This window comes from Lolium rigidum, chromosome 3 (genome assembly GCF_022539505.1).
Source record: "Lolium rigidum isolate FL_2022 chromosome 3, APGP_CSIRO_Lrig_0.1, whole genome shotgun sequence".
In the NCBI taxonomy this organism is placed as follows: domain Eukaryota; kingdom Viridiplantae; phylum Streptophyta; class Magnoliopsida; order Poales; family Poaceae; genus Lolium; species Lolium rigidum.
Genome location: NC_061510.1, coordinates 54,718,309 through 54,739,504, shown reverse-complemented (window position 1 = coordinate 54,739,504; position 21,196 = coordinate 54,718,309). Strand labels below are relative to the sequence as shown.

The 21,196-nt window shown below is 40.6% G+C and overlaps 1 long non-coding RNA gene across 1 annotated transcript; it reads left to right on the top strand.

Annotated features, from left to right (window-relative positions):
• Positions 1 to 17,368: 17,368 nt before the first annotated feature.
• Positions 17,369 to 18,459, top strand: LOC124701624. Its single transcript, XR_007002128.1, has 5 exons — positions 17,369 to 17,400; positions 17,796 to 17,874; positions 17,970 to 18,064; positions 18,177 to 18,275; positions 18,426 to 18,459. It is a non-coding gene; the product is annotated as an uncharacterized LOC124701624 (long non-coding RNA).
• The last annotated feature ends 2,737 nt before the right edge of the window (positions 18,460 to 21,196 follow it).

The following is a 21,196-nucleotide window of genomic DNA, read 5'->3' as shown; positions in this document are numbered from 1 at the left end:
ATCTAACTTTCATTAGTTGAACACTTTTCGATTTGAGCAGTGGAAGAATTTCTTAAAAATCGAGTACTGTACTGCTGTTAAGTTTGACGAATTTCTGCTGCTTTGTGTTTATGTGACTCTTCTAGTTTCCATTTTCTTGTTTTTGCTTTGTTTCCTTCCTAAAACACAAAAAGACCAAAAATATTTCCGTTGTTTCTTTTCACCATTTGTTTATTTTGGTTTCTAGTTTTTATTTTGCTTTATTTACTATCGTTGGTTTGCTATAAGAAAATCCAAAAAGATTTTGCTTTGTTTGCTTGTTTCCTTTTGTTCTTGTTTCCAATTCGAAAACACCAAAAATATTTGCTGTTCTTCTTTGGTTTGTAAAGTTCACTATGAGTTCAATGGTCTTCGGTGGCTGGAGCGTGGTTTTCATTTCATATTATCCAAGCTACACAAGTGAAAGGCAATAATGACGATCTACGACAATTCGACTGTGGTAAGAGGCTGGTATGAACTCTATTTGTTTTCATTTTTGTACATATACTCATCCATGTGAGCATGCTTAGTTGGTTCATGTGAGGTATATGTCATTTAAGAAAGTCTAGTAGTTCATGATCTCTCATGTTTAGCTCCAATTTATTAATATGAGTAGCATGTCATGGATGTTTGCTTGCATTATTTTATTCATAAGTAGGTATGACATTATGGTATCCTCCTCTGAATAATTCATTTGTATCGACTTGGCACATGCTCACGCATGCATATGACTGAACAAAAGTCAATTAAGCCTCGATGATTTACATTGCTTCAGAGTTCTTGTATCATTTTTATGCCTCCGTTAATTTATTTTGCCGCAAGTATAATTATGACAGTGACTGCTCTCTTGATTTGTCGCTCCCCAGTCTATTGCTAGGCGTCACTTGTACTGAGCGGGAACGCTGCTCGTGCTTCCAAACACCTGAAAACCAAGTTGTTCCAAAGTGTCCACCATAAATACCTATGCATGGCATTTCAAACCATTCCAAGTAAATTCTCATGCGCTACCTTTAAACCTTCAAAATGCTTCTCAATTTGTGTTAATGTTTCATAGCTCATGAGGAAGTATGTGGTGTTTAACTTTCAACCTTGTCATTTACTCTTGACGGACTTTCATTATGGACTAGTGGCACATCCGCTTATCCAATAATTTTGCAAAAAGAGCTGGCAATGGGGTTCCCAGCCCCGATTAATCAAACTTCATTAATAATTCTCTTCACATGTTTTGCTCTGATTCATCAGTAAGCAACTTAATTTTGCAAATAGACACTCCTCCATGGTATGTGATTGATGGAAGGCACCCGAGGATTCGGTTAGCCATGGCTTGTGTAAGCAAAGGTTGGGGGGAGTGTCACTCATAATAAAACTAAAATACGTGTGTAAACAAAAGAGAAGAGGGATGATCTACCTTGCCTGGTAGAGATAACGTCCTTCATGGGAGCCGCTCTTGAAAGTCCGGTTGGCGAGGTAGTTGGTGTACCCATTACCATTCGTTGACAACAACAAACACCTCTCAAAATAATTTTATTCCTGTTTTAAAAATGAAAAGCTCTAGCGCATGCTAATCCCTGCTTCCTTCTGCGAAGGGTCAATCTTTTACTTTTATGTTGTGTCTCCATCCTTTCTTTGAGCACTATCTTGAGAGCACAACTGTCATTCTTAGTATAATATGCTTGTCCCAAAATATGATTGATTGCGGTATAACTTTGATGCTTTTATCTTTGACAATCACTATTTCTAGTCTTTCTACGAACTTCAGAGGTGCCTGGGCATTTATGTTTTGCTGATCAAATATGGGCTAGCGAGATACCACTTTATCATACTCTTTTATGAACATTGCAATCCTGCTTATAGACATGATTCATGATGCTTATTATTAATTGTTGGTACCTTTCCATGATTGACATAGCTGTTAGATGATCTTATTTGCATGTACCTTATTATGAATTGCCTAAGTGTTAGCCATATCATGAGAATATTTACATCATATGAGCAAATGTGTTCGTGAAAGTTCTTTTATCGCACTCGGTTGTTAACCGAATTGCTTGAGGACAAGCAATAAGCTAAGCTTGGGGGAGTTGATACGTCCAAAACGTATCTACTTTCCCGAACACTTTTGCTATTGTTTTGCCTCTAATTTGTGTGTTTTGGATACAACTAACGCGGACTAACGCCGTTTTCGACAGAATTGCTCACGGTGTCTTGTTTTTGTGCAGAAATTCAACTTTCGGGAAAATCCTCGGAATTTATATCAATGGGCCTATTTTACAAGAATACTCGGGGAGCCGAAGGGCAAGCCGGTGGAGGCCCGAGGGCCCCACACACCAGGCCGGCGCGGCCCGGGGGGCGCGCCGCCCTAGTGTGTGGCCCCCTCGGCTGGCCTCCGACGCCCCCCTCTGGACTACTTAAGAGGTTCGATCTAAAAATCGCGAGGAAGAAGTCGAAGTCGCCAGAAACCCTCCAGTACACCACCACATCGCGAAACTCCGTCTCGGGGACCAGAAACTTCGTTCTGGCACTCCGCCGGGACGGGGAATTGGAGGAGATCATCGCCATCATCATCACCGACGCCTCTCCGTCGACCAGCCATGTTTCCCCCATCCATGTGTGAGTAATTGCCCCGCTGTAGGCTGAAGGGAATGGTAGGGATTGGATGAGATTGGTCATGTAATAGCATAAGATTGTTAGGGCATAGTGCCTAGTGTCCGTAATTGGTACTTTGATGATATTGTTGCAACTTGTTATGCTTAATGCTTGTCACTAGGGCCCGAGTGCCATGATCTCAGATCTGAACATGTTATTGTTTCATCATGATATTCATTGTTTTATGATCTTACTCGCAAGTTGTATACACATGTCGCTGTCCGGAACCAAAGGCCCCGAAGTGACGTAAATCGGGACAACCGGAGGGGATGGTAGTGATGTGAGGATCACATGTGCTCACGGAGTGTTAATGCATTGCTCGGTACTCTATTAAAAGGAGTACCTTAATATCCAAGTAGATTCCCTAGAGGCCCTAGCTGCCACCGGCTGGTAGGACAAAAGATGTTGTGCAAGTTTCTCATTGCGAGCACGTACGACTATATATGGAACACATGCCTATTGATTGCTTTGTACTTGGACACCGTTTTATTATTATCTCGCAAATGCCCTCGCTTTGATTGTTACATGAGTTTCTCTCATCCATGCAACGCCCGTTATCCGTCCCTGTGCCTACGGTATTTTAATCCTCGCTGTTTACTAAAATCACTACCGCTGTCTTTGTTACTCTGTCTGCTATTATTTCACTATCGCTAATGCTATAAAACTGTTACTACTCGATAAACTCTTGCGAGCAAGTCCGTTTCCAAGTGCAACTGAATTGACAACTCCGCTTGTTAAGGCTTTCAAGTATTCTTTGTCTCCCCTTGTGTCGAATCAATAAATTGGGTTTTACTACCCGCGAAGACCGCTGCGATCCCCTATACTTGTGGGTTATCAAGATCTGTTTTCCGGCGCCGTTGCCGGGGAGCATAGCTTTATTTGGAAGTTCACTTGGATTGATATTGTTCGCTACAAATTCTCCATCATGGGTAAACCTCGCGATCCTAAAGTCGCCATATTACCATCCACTACAAGAAAAGGTACAACTCTGAGTACCTCTCGCTACTCTTGATTCACCCTCTCGTGATAAGTCAACTTGTTTCACCGCCGCAAGCTTCACTTGCGGGTACTTCGCTGAATCTGAAAATTCTCATAATATTGATAATGTTTACGCTGTGCTTGATGATAGTGGTTCATTGGGATCCTTTCTAGATGCTACAATTGCTAGGTCTAGACAAATTGAAAATACTGAAACTCCTAATGCTGCTACACCTGTTAATTCACCTGAACTTGATTATTCTAGTGATGATCCTGATGAGGATTATGTGGAACTTAATGATGATTTTATTGATAAATGTAATGCTATTACTGATGCAAGAAAAATTAAAAAGTTTCTCGCACAATATACTGTTAGACATAAGCTATCTCCTAATCCTAAATTTGCCACATCTCCTATATGCATTAAGGATAAAGATTATGATTTTTCTCTCGATCTATCTCATATAGCTATTGTTGAGAAAACACCCTTTTGTGGTACTGAAAAAGAAAGTGCTGTAGAACACATGAATAAACTCTCTTCTATGAGTAGCTTGTTTTCTGATGATGTCAAGATGCGTACTTATTTCGTTGCTAAAATTTTTCCTTTCTCATTAAAGGATGATGCTAAAACTTGGTATAATAATTTGCCTCCTGGTTCTATTAAAAGTCCAGGTGATTTGCTTGATGTTTTCTTTCGGAAATACTTTCCTGCTAGTGCTCAACATGCTGCTTTACGTAAAATTTATAGCTTTGACCAGGAAGATGGAGAGAAATTGCCTGAAGCATGGGCAAGATTTTGCTCTCTTATCAGGGCTCGACCTAGACATGAATTGGAAAAGCATGATTTACTTGATATATTCTATAGTGGACTAACCGTTGAGTCTAGGGCATATTTTGATAGTTGTGCTGGTTGTGTTTTCAGGAAAAGAACTCCGGACGAAGTCGAAGAATTATTGGCTAAAATAGGCCGGAATCATGATGATTGGACTACACCCGAACCAACTCCAACGCCAATATTGAAGAAGAGGGGTTTAATTAAATTGAATGATGAAGATATGAGGGAAGCCAAGAAGTCTCTCAAGGAGAAAGGTATTAAATCCGAAGATGTGAAGAATCTACCTCCCGTAGAAGATATATGTGAGATAATTCCCCCTTCATCCATGATTGAGGTAAACTCTCTTCAACGCTTTACTAGGGAAGATATTCCGTATTCAAAACCTCCTGCTCAATGCTTAGATGAGTTTGATAATTATATTGTTAAGCAAGAAAATTTTAATATGAGAGTAGAGAATCATCTAATGGAAAAATCTCAAGCTATTAGCAATTTGCATGATATTGTGGAGAGAACCTCCAATGATGTTAAGATGCTTGTTAAACATTTTCAAATGGTTCAAACTCAAATTGATCAACTCACTAAAGTGCAAAGTGACCTGTTAAAAAATAATTCTAAAGAGAAACATGCTTATGAAGTAACAACTAGAGGCGGTGTCTCTACCCAGAATCCTCTATATCCTGAAGGGCATCCCAAAAGAATTGAACAAGATTCTCAACAAATTGAAACTAGTGCTCCTTCTAAGAAAAAGAAGAAGAAACATAAAAATGTTGTAGAATCCTCTGAACCTGTTAATGATCCTAATAGTATTTCTATTTATGATGCTGAAACTGAAAGTGGTAATGAACATGATAATGATAATGATAATGATAATGATAAGAAAGATGCTTCTGATAAAGAAGAGGTTGAAGATGAACCTGAAAAGCATGCTAAAAACAAAAAGTATACTAAAGAAGATTTTATTGCTAAGAAACATGGTAATGAAAGGGAACCTTGGGTACAAAAGCAAATGCCTTTTCCTGCTAAGAAACTAAAATCAAAGGAAGAAGAACACTATAATAAATTTTGCAATTGGATGAAACCTTTATTCTTGCAAATCCCTTTGACTGATGCTAATAAATTGCCTCCTTATTCAAAGTATATGAAAGATATTGTCACTAACAAGAGGAAAATCCCCAATGAGGAGATTTCCACTATGCTTGCTAATTACTCTTTCAATGGCAAAGTTCCAAAGAAGTTGGGCGACCCAGGTATACCTACTATTCCTTGTTCTATTAAGAATAATTATGTTAAAACTGCTCTATGTGACTTGAGAGCCGGTGTTAGTGTTATGCCTTTTTCTCTTTATAAGAGACTTTATTTAGATAAGTTGATACCTACCGATATATCTTTGCAAATGGCTGATAAATCTACTCGCTATTCCTGTTGGTATATGTGAGGATGTTCCTGTTCAAGTTACTAATAACCGCTTGATATTAACTGATTTTGTTGTGTTGGAAATGCTCGAAGATGATAATATGTCTATTATTCTTGGGAGACCTTTTCTTAACACCGCAGGGGCTGTTATTGATTGCAATAAAGGAAAGGTTACTTTCAATGTTGATGATAAGGAGCATACCGTCTATTTCCCCAAGAGGATTGATAAAGTATGTGGAGTTAATACTATTTCTAATGTGAGAACTATCAAAGTTGGAACTATCGATTGTCCTATATATGAGCCTAAAGAAGGATATCAAAGCCTTATGATTGGATCCATATCAATACAATTCAAGGTAACATGATTGATTTGAGGTTTATTTCTCTTTATGCTATGTAAATTTATTTGGTGGCAAGACTTGATCAACCTTGTTAACAAATACTTTTTATATGCATAGAGGAGGTAAACAACATTTCTTTCTTCCTCCACTTGTTCTACTTGTTGTAGCACTTTTGTTTTGCAAAGTTCCTTAGCTAATTAGAGATTTCAAAATTTTTCCTGGCCAGTAATAATAAACTTAATACCCAAAAATGTGCATTTTTCAAAGTTTTCAAAAATTCACAAAAATTATACCGTTGGTCCTATTTTTCGAAAATGCACCCGGGAGCACCTGGGGATGATCAGTGGGGCACCCCAGGGTGGCACCCCACAGGCCGGCGCGGCCTGGAAGGGGGGCGCGCCACCCTGGTGTGTGGGTCCCCCTTTGCCCCACTTCAGCATCTCTTCCTCCCACATTCTTCTCTCTCCCGAAAAATCAGCACCAGCTTTCTCTCACTCGTGTTTTTGCTCAAGAGCTCAGGATTTCTCGATCTTTTTGCTCAGCCCAGATTTCTGTCTGAAATTTGGCACATTTGCTCTCCGGTATGTGACTCCTCCGATTATCCAAGTAGAATTTTGTTTGGTTGAGTATATTTTGAATATTTTGCTGCTGTAGGTAACATGTTTAGTGAGTTTGCATGCTTGTCCTAAGTTGTAGAAACTAGTTTTGATGCATGATTAGTACTCTAGCAAGTTCCTATAGTAGTTCCCCTCAATTATATTTCACCAAATCAAATTTTATAATGATTGTTGAAAATTTCAGAAAATGGAGTGGAATAGACATCAGCTAAACCAACAAGAATTGGAGGTGCAACAAGTCATGAGAGTGAACCGCGAAGAGGGAGTATACCCCTCTTACTACCCGTGCACAGATTTCATGAGAAGTGCAGGAATCTTGGGAGATGTTCAGAATCTAATTTCTCGTGCAGGGTTGAATGACTTTGTTGATGGAGAACCATGCCAATATGCAAAGTTGACTATGTCTGTTGTGCAGGATTTTAAGTTCAATTGGTCGCAATCTAACCCCATGGTTTAGTACAAGATTTATAATACAACTGTCAACTTGCCATTCAATGATTTTTGTACAGCAATTAGAGTACCGCAATGGGGATCATGCGAGAAGATAAGGGGATCGCCGCGAGAGCTCTTAAGCCTCTTCGAGATGATTTTTCATGGAAGGAGTTTCTCAGAGGATGGTGGTAAAATCACTAGCATTCAACTCCCAGCTATCCGCTACTTTGCTTATTTCATTACTAAATGCGTTCTTGCTAGAAAGAATGGTAGTAAACTATCTATCCAGGATTTAGCTTTTCTAGCTGCTGCACTGCAAGGTAGTAAGGCCTATAATTTGGGTGCGTTGATAGCTTATAGACTTGCTACTAACCGTGAGAAGGGCGGAATCTGTGGAGGTCTCATCGCGTTTACTAGCTTTGCATGGTGTAGAACCTCACCATCTTGATATTCAACTTTCCATAGAAAAACTTGACATAATCTCCATGATTAAACATGAATTTGTTTCTGATTCATCTAACTTGAGTAACCTGTCTTACAAGATAACAATTTACAAGAAGACTTGGAGAACAACTAAGAAAACTGAAAAACTAGTAAGATTGCCTGCGCTCGTTCTATTTAACCTTGATTCCGGGAGGATTGGTCGGTCCACGAAGGTGCACCGAATGCACACATAGAGGGAGGAGGCCATCATGCAAGAGACAACACGGAGGAGGCCGAGGAACACCTCGACTCGTCATCCGATGCAGACAAGTTCTTCGCATCAACATTTTGGACATGTGGAGCCTCCACGCTTTTCTTCCGCACGAGGACCTTACTATGACTACGCCATTTATGATCCACCGGCGAGGAACAGCGACCCTCGCTGGGGTTGAACTCCACTTAGGCCAAAAGCCTAAGCTTGGGGGGAGGTATACCGGCATCACTCATTCTTTGCATATTATGGTTGGTGGATACTTGTATATACTTATTTAGTTTCTTTGAGTGGTTTTCTAATGAGAGGGAGATGATATTTGGGGAAGTGCTGCCTGAAAACAGATTACGGATCATTACCGAAAACATTCCCAAAAATAGCCAGAATGGTATTTTGCGAAGCCAATTTTTGTGCATGTTCCCCAGGTTGTTATCTAACTTTCATTAGTTGAACACTTTCTTAAAAATCGAGTACTGTACTGCTGTCAAGTTTGACAAATTTCTGCTGCTTTGCGTTTATGTGACTCTTCTAGTTTCCATTTTCTTGTTTTTGCTTTGTTTCCTTCCTAAAACACAAAAAGACCAAAAATATTTCTGTTGTTTCTTTTCACCATTTGTTTATTTTGGTTTCTAGTTTTTATTTTGCTTTATTTACTATCGTTGGTTTGCTATAAGAAAATCCAAAAAGATTTTGCTTTGTTTGCTTGTTTCCTTTTGTTCTTGTTTCCAATTCGAAAACACCAAAAATATTTGCTGTTCTTCTTTGGTTTGTAAAGTTCACTATGAGTTCAATGTTCTTCGGTGGCTGGAGCGTGGTTTTCATTTCATATTATCCAAGCTACACAAGTGAAAGGCAATAATAACGATCTACGATAATTCGACTGTGGTAAGAGGCTGGTATGAACTCTATTTGTTTTCATTTTTGTACATATACTCATCCATGTGAGCATGCTTAGTTGGTTCATGTGAGGTATATGTCATTTAAGAAAGTCTAGTAGTTCATGATCTCTCATGTTTAGCTCCAATTTATTAATATGAGTAGCATGTCATGGATGTTTGCTTGCATTGTTTTATTCATAATTAGGTATGACATTATGGTATCCTCCTCTGAATAATTCATTTGTATCGACTTGGCACATGCTCACGCATGCATATGACTGAACAAAAGTCAATTAAGCCTCGATGATTTACATTGCTTCGCAGTTCTTGTATCACTTTTATGCCTCCGTTAATTTATTTTGCCGCAAGCATAATTATGACAATGATTGCTCTCTTGATTTGTCGCTCCCCGGTCTATTGCTAGCCTTCACTTGTGCCGAGCGGGAACGCTGCTCGTGCTTCCAAACACCCGAAAACCAAGTTGTTCCAAAGTGTCCACCATAAATATCTATGCATGGCATTTCAAACCATTCCAAGTAAATTCTCATGCGCTACCTTTAAACCTTCAAAATGCTTCTCAATTTGTGTTAATGTTTCATAGCTCATGAGGAAGTATGTGGTGTTTAACTTTCAACCTTGTCATTTACTCTTGACGGACTTTCATTATGGACTAGTGGCACATCCGCTTATCCAATAATTTTGCAAAAAGAGCTGGCAATGGGGTTCCCAGCCCCGATTAATCAAACTTCATTAATAATTCTCTTCACATGTTTTGCTCTGATTCATCGGTAAGCAACTTAATTTTGCAAATAGACACTCCTCCATGGTATGTGATTGATGGAAGGCACCCGAGGATTCGGTTAGCCATGGCTTGTGTAAGCAAAGGTTGGGGGGAGTGTCACTCATAATAAAACTAAAATACGTGTGTAAACAAAAGAGAAGAGGGATGATCTACCTTGCTTGGTAGAGATAACGTCCTTCATGGGAGCCGCTCTTGAAAGTCCGGTTGGCGAGGTAGTTGGTGTACCCATTACCATTCGTTGACAACAACAAACACCTCTCAAAATAATTTTATTCCTGTTTTAAAAATGAAAAGCTCTAGCGCATGCTAATCCCTGCTTCCTTCTGCGAAGGGTCAATCTTTTACTTTTATGTTGTGTCTCCATCCTTTCTTTGAGCACTATCTTGAGAGCACAATTGTCATTCTTAGTATAATATGCTTGTCCCAAAATATGATTGATTGCGGTATAACTTTGATGCTTTTATCTTTGACAATCACTATTTCTAGTCTTTCTATGAACTTCAGAGGTGCACAGGCATTTATGTTTTGCTTCGATCAAATATGGGCAAGCGAGATACCACTTTATCATACTCTTTTATGAACATTGCAATCCTGCTTATAGACATGATTCATGATGCCTATTATTAATTGTTGGTACCTTTCCATGATTGACATAGTTGTTAGATGATCTTATTTGCATGTACCTTATTATGAATTGCCTAAGTGTTAGCCATATCATGAGAATATTTACATCATATGAGCAAATGTGTTCGTGAAAGTTCTTTTATCGCACTCAGTTGTTAACTGAATTGCTTCAGGACAAGCAATAAGCTAAGCTTGGGGGGAGTTGATACGTCCAAAACGTATCTACTTTCCCGAACACTTTTGCTATTGTTTTGCCTCTAATTTGTGTGTTTTGGATACAACTAACGCGGACTAACGCTGTTTTCAGCAGAATTGCTATGGTGTCTTGTTTTTGTGCAGAAATTCAACTTTCGGGAAAATCCTCGGAATTTATATCAATGGGCCTATTTTACAAGAATACTCAGGGAGCCAGAAGGGCAAGCCAGGTGGAGGCCCGAGGGCCCCACACACCAGGCCGGCGCGGCGCAGGGGGGGCGCGCCGCCCTAGTGTGTGGCCCCCTCGGCTGGCCTCCGACGCCCCCCTCTGGACTACTTAAGAGGTTCGATCTAAAAATCGCGAGGAAGAAGTCGAAGTCGCCAGAAACCCTCCAGTACGCCGCCACATCGCGAAACTCCGTCTTGGGGACCAGAAACTCCGTTCTGGCACTCCGCCGGGACGGGGAATTGGAGGAGATCATCGCCATCATCATCACCGACGCCTCTCCATCGACCAGCCATGTTTCCCCCATCCATGTGTGAGTAATTCCCCCGCTGTAGGCTGAAGGGGATGGTAGGGATTGGATGAGATTGGTCATGTAATAGCATAAGATTGTTAGGGCATAGTGCCTAGTGTCCGTAATTGGTACTTTGATGATATTGTTGCAACTTGTTATGCTTAATGCTTGTCACTAGGGCCCGAGTGCCATGATCTCAGATCTGAACATGTTATTGTTTCATCATGATATTCATTGTTTTATGATATTACCTGCAAGTTGTATACACATGTCGCTGTCCGGAACCAAAGGCCCCGAAGTGACAGAAATCGGGACAACCGGAGGGGATGGTAGTGATGTGAGGATCACATGTGTTTACGGAGTGTTAATGCTTTGCTCCGGTACTCTATTAAAAGGAGTACCTTAATATCCAGTAGATTCCCTAGAGGCCCGGCTGCCACCGGCTGGTAGGACAAAAGATGTTGTGCAAGTTTCTCATTGCGAGCACGTACGACTATATATGGAACACATGCCTATTGATTGCTTTGTACTTGGACACCGTTTTATTATTATCTCGTAAATGCCCCGCTTTGATTGTTACATGAGTTTCTCTCATCCATGCAACGCCCGTTATCCGTCCCTGTGCCTACGGTATTTTAATCCTGCTTGTTTACTAAAATCACTATTGTTGTCTTTGTTACTCTGCTGTCTGTTATTTCACTACCGCTACTGCTATAAAACCGTTACTACTCGATAAACTCTTGCGAGCAAGTCTCGTTTCCAGTGCGAGCTGAATTGACAACTCCGCTGTTAAGGCTTTCAAGTATTCTTTGTCTCCCCTTGTGTCGAATCAATAAATTGGGTTTTACTACCCGCGGAGACTGCTGCGATCCCCTATACTTGTGGGTTATCATCAAGTGGTGATCGTCATCAAGGTTGAGTTGGGCAAGTTCAAGTTGAGCATCTCAAGAGGATCATATGCTTGAAGCTTGTCGTCCATTTGGTGATAATGGAAATGTGAATATGTGCATCAATGGAGCTTTTCCATCATGGTGTATGGGGGAGCATTTGTGAGTCTTCACGAAGTAACAATGATCAAGTGAGGCATTCTGGCTTGAGTGGAGCTTGAAGAGTTATCATCAAGATCAAGCGGGATGCGCAAGGCAAAGGTATGGCCTTGCTAGGTTTTCCTTTTACCGGTCTCAAGGTGGTTGATGGGAGACCGGATTATAGGATAGATAGCCGCACTATCAAGAGGGGCTTTCGGTTGGGTAACTTGATCATATCGTCTTAGGGAGCTCAATCCTTCGCATATCCCTATTGCTTCTTAGTGTTTCTCTGTGAGAGGTTCTTGAGCTTGTTCCTAGCTTTACAACAAGCCCAAGTTCATCTGAAACGGAATCCGCATGCATCTTCTATTGCGTTTTCGAGTTTGGATGTCTTCACCATTTCTTGACGGTGGGAGACTCCCTCTATAAGAACATCTAAAAATATCCTGTGAGGAATCTCCATATTTCCAACAAAATTGGTTTCATTTCAATCGGGGTCCGGACACAAAAGTTATCACAATTTTTGTATAACATATTTTTCCTGCTGGCCCGGTTTCTCACCCGGCTTTACCGACCGTCTCACCAGTCGACCCGGTTCAAACCGGTCCGTGGACTGGTGCCAACCGGGCCATGTACTGTAAGACACAAAAGTGTCCCGGTCAAAGGCCCGGTTTGGACCGGCCAGGTCCGGCATGTGGCCCGGTCTGACCGGCTCCTAGACCGGCCTCCTCGACTGTGCTGAGCTGAAACACATCCAACGGTTATATTTCTCCCTAGACTATAAATAGGCCTTCTTCCACCTTGGGCTGGATAAGTTCTTCCACTCTCTCTCCTCCATTGTTGACTTTGAAGAATTTGCCCTCTCTCTGGATTCCCCCCATGATTCTTGCTCATTCTTGAGGGATCTAAGAGAGGAGATCTAGATCTACAATCCCCACCAATCCATCTCTCCTCTAAGTGAGGGGAACCCTTTGGATCTAGATCTTGGAGTCATTTGTTGATTTCCTCTTTGTTCTTCCTCTCTAATCTCATCCTAGCATTTTTTGCTTTGGTGGGATTTGAGTGTGAAGGATTTGAACACCTCTAGTGTTTTTGCTTTGCATCATTGCATAGTGTTGAGCTCTCCACCACGATTAGTTCGAGTGAGAGACCGTGATCTTGTTACTCTTGGAGGGAGATCTCCTAGTTGGCTTGGTGGTTGGTGCTCCGGTGATCTCTTCAAGGAAGATTGTGAAGAGGCCCGGGCTTCTCCTTCGTGGACCTTGTGAAGTGGTTTTGGAGCTTGGCATCTCCGGAGTGGATGGAAAAATAACCATAAGGAAAGGGCCATTATCCTTCGTGGGTTTGGCTCGGAGAATAGGGTGAGCCTTCGTGGCATTGGGGAATCCTTCGTGGGACCTTCACTCCTCCAAACGTGACGTACCTTCTTGCAAAGGAAGGGAACACGAGAATACATCCTCGTCTCCGCGTGCCTCGGTTATTTCTATACTCAAGCTTACTTTCCTTGTGATAGCCATCATGCTTGAAGTACATATATCTTGCTATCACTTGTGCTACATATATCGTGTGCCTATTTTGCTTAGCTCTAGTTGTTGTTGTTGCACTTAGTTGAGCCTAGCATATTTGGGGTTTGTGCTTGTAGAATAAACATAGTTTAATTCCGTATTCTTACAAGCCAAATCCATAAAAAAAAATTAAACACCTATTCACCCCCCCTCTAGGCGACATCTCGTCTTTTCACGAATGACCATGAGTGGCGTGACCAAGAAGTTGGGCCGCGCCACCTAGCCTCGTTCGGGCCTCGTGGCTCCCCTCTCGTGATCCAAAGCTCTAGATGCTTCCTTTTGGTGGAAAACTTGCGTCCTATTTTTCCCCGATTTTACTTCCTGCGAAAACTTGACAAAAATGAGACTTTGCTAAAAACAACATCAGATTTAGTAGTTTTTATCCAAATATGGTAAGATTATGGAGTAATTCATTGAGCAAAGTGCTTGGAAACGTAGATACATTTGGGATGTATCAACTCCCCCAAGTTTAGCTCGTTGTTTGTCCTCAAATAACTCAAACGCAGTGTAGAAGCGATAAAATACTTTGACAAGAACTTTGATCTATGCATGCATAAACAATATAACATGGCAAGTAATCGATACATAGCTTCACAACTGAATGACAGAGTGTTACTAAATATGCACTATGTTCATGTTCCTCTATCTATGCATGGTGTAAGAGAGGCATTATATAGCAACACTATTTGGACAATATTAATTGGTAGTAGCAAAAAGTAAAGTTCTATCATCGCATTCGATTGAATCATGAACAAGGTTGTCGAGACCTTTTGATTCTTTCAATTGTTGACTAGTAAATTCATCATACTTGCATTGCAAATCCAAATAATGGGAGGATGTCGTACCCTTCTAGTCCTTTAACATTCAAACTCTCAGAGATGACTCATACGTTAGTAAGAAGCTAGTATTTTTGGTTGGCCGTGGTGGAAAGACAAGGTAGGTGTTTGATTATTAGCTTTAACACCTTATGAGTGGAAGGGGTGCATCCATTTTTAGCTTATGAGTGCAAGTCAGCGGGCACCTCTTGGTTTTAGCCTTTTCTGTCTTCAAAGCTGCCAACTCGTTGGGTTCTAAATTTTCTCCTTATTTTCTCACTTTTTTCTTTCTTTTCAATCTCTCATTTTGTTCACTCTTCTAATTTGAGGATGCTCTTTGCTGAAACTTTCACCATGATTAGGCATGGCTTTTGCTAGCGGCCCATTGCTCTTCTCTCACGAGTATCGCAATGAGGTACCTTCATGCCGCATGTACAAAGAACCAAAGGAGAAAGATATATCTACTATAGGCCATCCATCCCGGGATAACATGAACATCAGACAATGAACATCCTCCTAACTCTCTCTTACTTTTTTTTTCTCTGAATATTTTTCTTCTATTTTTGCTTTGTCTCTTTTTCTTTTCTCTCTCTAAGATATGGCTCAATGGTGCATGGCTAAAAAGAATGATGGTTGGTCAACCAAATATACTATCAACCAACTTATATATGTTTCAACGATGAGTTCTGCCATTTAAAGGGCTGAACTCGTCATACAAACATCAACCTTTATATTTTAAAGGCACATAGGAATATAATTCATCATTAAATATGTGCCAAGTCCGCAATAACAAGTGTGATGGGATCCATATACTTTACTCAAAACCATTATCTCTCAATCATGTATAAATAGCATCCCTCAATAATATCTCGCTTGCATCATAAATAGAGAGGAAAACACAAAGATAGTAGACATCTAATATCACTTTCCCAAGTATTGATGAAACTATGCACAAGTATTTTCTATAGTTAAATTTCATACATGAATATAGCAAAGGTGTCATACCTCTTTTATCGATCCTCTCGTACAGTTTCATCATCGTTGTTCTTCCTCTCCCAACTGAAACTGCGCAACAAACTCGTATATCTCTACTACTTAAAAAGAAGGAACGTGTTCCCCCTTCTCTCCATAGTTTGGTTGTCCTTTTGCGTCGTTCTTCCTTCGTCATCCATCATCCACCCGTATGGGCCTGGTGACCTGGCCCGTTAAGGTTTCGTAAAATCACGTCCAACTACTACCCAAGCAATCACGATCGTTTTGCTGGCAACGAGCGGGCACCTCTTGGTTTTAGCCTTTTCTGTCTTCAAAGCTGCCAACTCGTTGGGTTCTAAATTTTCTCCTTATTTTCTCACTTTTTTCTTTCTTTTCAATCTCTCATTTTGTTCACTCTTCTAATTTGAGGATGCTCTTTGCTGAAACTTTCACCATGATTAGGCATGGCTTTTGCTAGCGGCCCATTGCTCTTCTCTCACGAGTATCGCAATGAGGTACCTTCATGCCGCATGTACAAAGAACCAAAGGAGAAAGATATATCTACTATAGGCCATCCATCCCGGGATAACATGAACATCAGACAATGAACATCCTCCTAACTCTCTCTTACTTTTTTTTTTCTCTGAATATTTTTCTTCTATTTTTGCTTTGTCTCTTTTTCTTTTCTCTCTCTAAGATATGACTCAATGGTGCATGGCTAAAAAGAATGATGGTTGGTCAACCAAATATACTATCAACCAACTTATATATGTTTCAACGATGAGTTCTGCCATTTAAAGGGTTGGACTGTCATACAAACATCAACCTTTATATTTTAAAGGCACATAGGAATATAATTCATCATTAAATATGTGCCAAGTCCGCAATAACAAGTGTGATGGGATCCATATACTTTACTCAAAACCATTATCTCTCAATCATGTATAAATAGCATCCCTCAATAATATCTCGCTTGCATCATAAATAGAGAGGAAAACACAAAGATAGTAGACATCTAATATCACTTTCCCAAGTATTGATGAAACTATGCACAAGTATTTTCTATAGTTAAATTTCATACATGAATATAGCAAAGGTGTCATACCTCTTTTATCGATCCTCTCGTACAGTTTCATCATCGTTGTTCTTCCTCTCCCAACTGAAACTGCGCAACAAACTCGTATATCTCTACTACTTATTAAAAAGAAGGAACGTGTTCCCCTTCTCTCCATAGTTTGGTTGTCCTTTTGCGTCGTTCTTCCTTCGTCATCCATCATCCACCCGTATGGGCCTGGTGACCTGGCCCGTTAAGGTTTCCAGAAAATCACGTCCAACTACTACCCAAGCAATCACGATCGTTTTGCTGGCAACGAGTCTCCCCTCAACCGCGCCGCCTCCCAGTGCCATCTCTGGATCCTCGGTTCCCGGCCGCCTCCCAGTGCCACCCCTGATCCCCGCCGCTAGCCCCACCCCGCCGCTAGATTTCCTACGCATCCGCTTGAGCTCCAGGACGCCGCCGCATCAACTACCTGGAACGGCGGACTTCTTACCGCAGGCGACCATTATGGAGGCCGGATCGACGACCGCGGGTGGCTAATCGATGCTAACTCCTGCCGGCGCATCCTTCACACGTTTATTCCATGATCCGTTCCACCCGGGAGATAGAATCCGCGGGTGGCTAATTAATGGAGATGGAGGAGCGGGGCGGTGCGGCGCGCGCAGGCCCGGGGACCGGGGTAGGAGGTCACCATGGTAGGTTCTGAAGGACGTCGAGGCCAATGACCTTTCATAAGTTCCTACTTTCAAGATGCATATCTGAAACCTTGATGTTGTTTCAGTGAGGGGGCTGTTCAGGAGGTGCACGGACGACGGTGGCCTGAGGGTATACAAGACACCTGTCGAGGGGTTGCGGGATGTGCGAGATCTCAGTGCCAATCAGGTTCAAGCGGACAAGGCCAATGCGGCAAGGAGGGGTATTGGCGACGCGACCAACATCAGACTGGAGGAGGCGTCGAGCTGTAGGCTCAAAGAGGTAGCCATTTCAATCTCATGGGTCATGGCATAAGAGGAAATTAACATGACTCACTGATATGAATGGTGAAATGGTTGATGCACATATGTTGGCCTGAATGGTGTTTACTGAGATGACTCGTAGAAGTAGCTCTTTAAATAGCTGTTCGTGAACTTGTTAGCCAGAGTGAATTCACCCATATAACTAGCCGAAATTTTCTTTGGATGACTTTTTTTTGTTCGATGCTATGATCATAGCAACTCTGTATCAAAGGTGAATGCTTTTGGGTTCCTCTGCTTTTGAACTCTAGCTATGTTAAATGGATCAATTAGTGCATTATCGCTTAACCTGTTCCTTGTGACTTTTTTAACAGCTTTTCACATATAACTCACATAGTTTGTACTTGTCTATTTCAGGATCTACATAAATTATTTACGCCTCTCACAAATGAAGATGAAACTTTAGTAGACAGCTCATGTATGGTAGTGGTCACAGGTACACACTTGGCAATCGAGCTTAGTGAATTTTATTCAATACTTCTGCTCTTATTTTGTTAGCACCATTAAGCATTATTCCTCTTCTGTTTGCAGTAAAAAAAATATTAGTACTGCATGAGCCTTCAAAGATCGAGATTACCAGAGAGAAATTAGGGTGCTTGAGGCCTCGTGGTTGGTTAAACGATGAGGTGAATATTTAAATTGAAGAAATTTCTTCATTAAGGAAAAACGTCCGGTTATATTTTTTATGAGCTTGAAGTTCCAAGGCTTTATCTTGTATTCTATTTTAACCCCTTTCAGATCATCAATTTGTACCTAGAATTGTTAAAGGAGAGGGCAAAAAGAGAACCCACAAGATTTTTAAAATGCCACTTCTTTAACACATTCTTCTATAAGAAGGTCAGCTGATCTGCATTCTTTGCTTTCTATATTTGGAACTCCTGAAACCTTGATGCTATACAAATTAAGTTAGATGTCTTCTCTTAAGTTCAGGAATCATGATACCATCCGATTTCCTCAAAGCTTAATTTTCTCAATGTAAATTTTCAGCTATGAAGGCAACATGGACCTCCAAATAGGGAAGCACCACTTAATAATCATTACATCTGCTCTACTTGGAGTAACACTGTTAGTTGCAGTTTCCCTCTGCTGCTATGCCTTCGCATGGAAAACCATCAAGAAAACTCATCAGAAGGTCAGAGAAGGAAGCCTCCTCTTATCTTGTTATATTTTCTTACAGTGTCTTTTATTTTGTGTGCATGTGGTCAAAGAAGAAACTCCTTCCTGCATACAAGTTACAGAAGTCAAGCGCGCTGTCGTGCGAAATTTTAGAATGCCATAGCCATCGTTATAAGCTTCACTCCTTTGTTTGAATAAATCTATAGGGAAAGGTAACGAAGATAGAAGCTATGGTTGCAGACACACATTAAAAAGATTATGTATGTTGTAGAGGTAAGTTTACCTGGACATTTGCTTTTGGTGAATGACCAGATTTTTGTACATCAACTCAATATTCGTTAGAGACAAGAGTGTCTGGTTTGCAATCTGGAATTGATTAGGCTAGGAGCGCTATTGTGGAACAAAATATTCTCTTGGTTAGCTATTTGCACTTGAGTTTAATAGTAGTATACTGCAACCATATGTCAAACAACCAAGTTTATAGAGGGGAGGATTTGACTAGAACCATATATTGGTTGTCCTTTTTTTGTATCGTTACCATGTGAGTTTTCCGAATGATTTTGAGAGATAGGTAAGACCATGTAGTCCACTGTTTTAGACTGTCCATACTGCTCTGTATTTGCAGGTTAGTAAAATGTCAACAATCAGTATGTGTTCAGTTAAAAAAATGTTTGTGTTAGTCTCTCTACTCCCCACCAAGTCTTAAGACCCGAAATGTGAGTCAAAATCACTTTTATATGATCATGCATAAGCCCATAGTGTAACTCAATGATCAGACTTAACACCACAATTAAATCAGATGGGAAATTATCAACAGAGGAGTGCTAACAGTCAACAGTGGATTGTATATATATTCATAAAAAAACCCACCTTACTCCATTCAGGTTCAAATGGCGAGGCACACCATACTGGTGCATCTTTTTTTTTAAAGGCCCCTCCTGTGGGTAATTAACTGTACATTGTTGCATGTACATGTGCATAAGTAAGTTAATAAATGTTTAAAAAGAACTTGTAAGAACAGGACAAGATTTGATGTCTGAAACACACCCTGTGTGAGTAAAGATGCATGGAGTTTGTTGGCTGAAACCATCATTGGCGGCGCCATCGCCAAGGTGCACCGACAACCTGCTGCTTAGACGAGACCAGTCCAATTTCTTTTCATGCCGTCATGTCCAAGTATGTCCACAAGCGTGATCTCCATTGAGTCCTCAGACAGAACCGCCCCTACTATGTCACATGCTCGTGCCCACTGTGGTCACCATGTTCGGAGCAGCTAACCTGGCAAAGTCCTGGGCCTCCGCTAGTGTTCCCAGTCTGAGGGCCTTCACTTCAGAGGCAATCTGTCTTGGTATGTGACTTGCATAAGCAAAATTTTCATTAACTAGAATGTACAAAGTTTTCATTCATATTCATACAGGTTAATTTCTTGTTGATGTTTGTTTGTTAAATGTCTTGCATTTCTAAAGAGTACATGTTTTAATTTCTTGTATCATGTGAATATCTACATACTTATCTCCAATTCATATTGGAGGATATATAGGCTAACATATTTTTTTTCCATATACCATATAACTTTTCCTTATATGCAGGTCTAGGGAGAGCAAGCCTACAGATCACATCCCCTTTGATTTTTTTTGCTCTTTCTTTGCTCATGATAATTTGAGCTTTATGCCTAATCAATCAAAATCATAAATATGTTTTTTTGTTACACGTTAATATATAGTATATGGTTTCATGCGCAGCGAAAACAGCCGGCCCTAAATTAGGACCTATTGATTACAGATTGTTTTGGCATGTTCCTCGTAGACATGTGAAGATTTTTTTTTACCAATTAGCTGATAGTCAAATTGGAAAAAACCACGTGCATTTTCTCTGAAAACTTGGTTATTTGAACTTCGAAAACATTTATTATTAATCTGATGTTGCAGAACGTGGTCGATTATCAGAGAACTATGTCCAGCGTAGATATTAAAGCTCATCTAGAAGCCATGTGTGAGGCTTTAGCTGATATTTTGCAATGGATGAAGGGGAAAATTAATGAAAAATTATTCTATTTTGTTGTGAAAAACTACTTCTCAATTATAGTTTGTTCTAATAACTAATAGCAACATAAGTCATCAGGAAGCACATCTATATTTTGCTCGTGTGTACACTTTTCTTTGTCGGTTTATTTCATGCGTTGCTATAGTAGAAAGGATTACGGATTGGTCTTGGAGGATATCATTCAGTTTTTATGCTTCGTTATTGTCAGGGAAGATTCAAGAGGTCATGGTGTGGGGGCAACACTAAAGGTGTGCATGTACCAGTCTGTTTTTTTTAGTTTGCCTTCTCACATACTGAATTCTTTGTCGAGCTATAGGTTCATATCATACTGAATTATAGTTTGTTTCATATTCTTGGCTCAAGCGTAATGTCAGGTCTTTGATGGCATCTACAGATCATCGTCTCAAGGATTATGGATGAGTAGAGAGCCTGGGTGGCTTGCTGCGGTGGAAACCGGCGATAGTATCATAGTAATTCCTTTAGTGTTTTCTATTCTGTTGTTGTCCCAAATCATGTGAGGGTTAATTTTGTGGCCGTGCCCTTCAGGTCTAATTAATATCTCCTCTTAAGCTTAGTGAAATAACTCCATTTAACTCCCT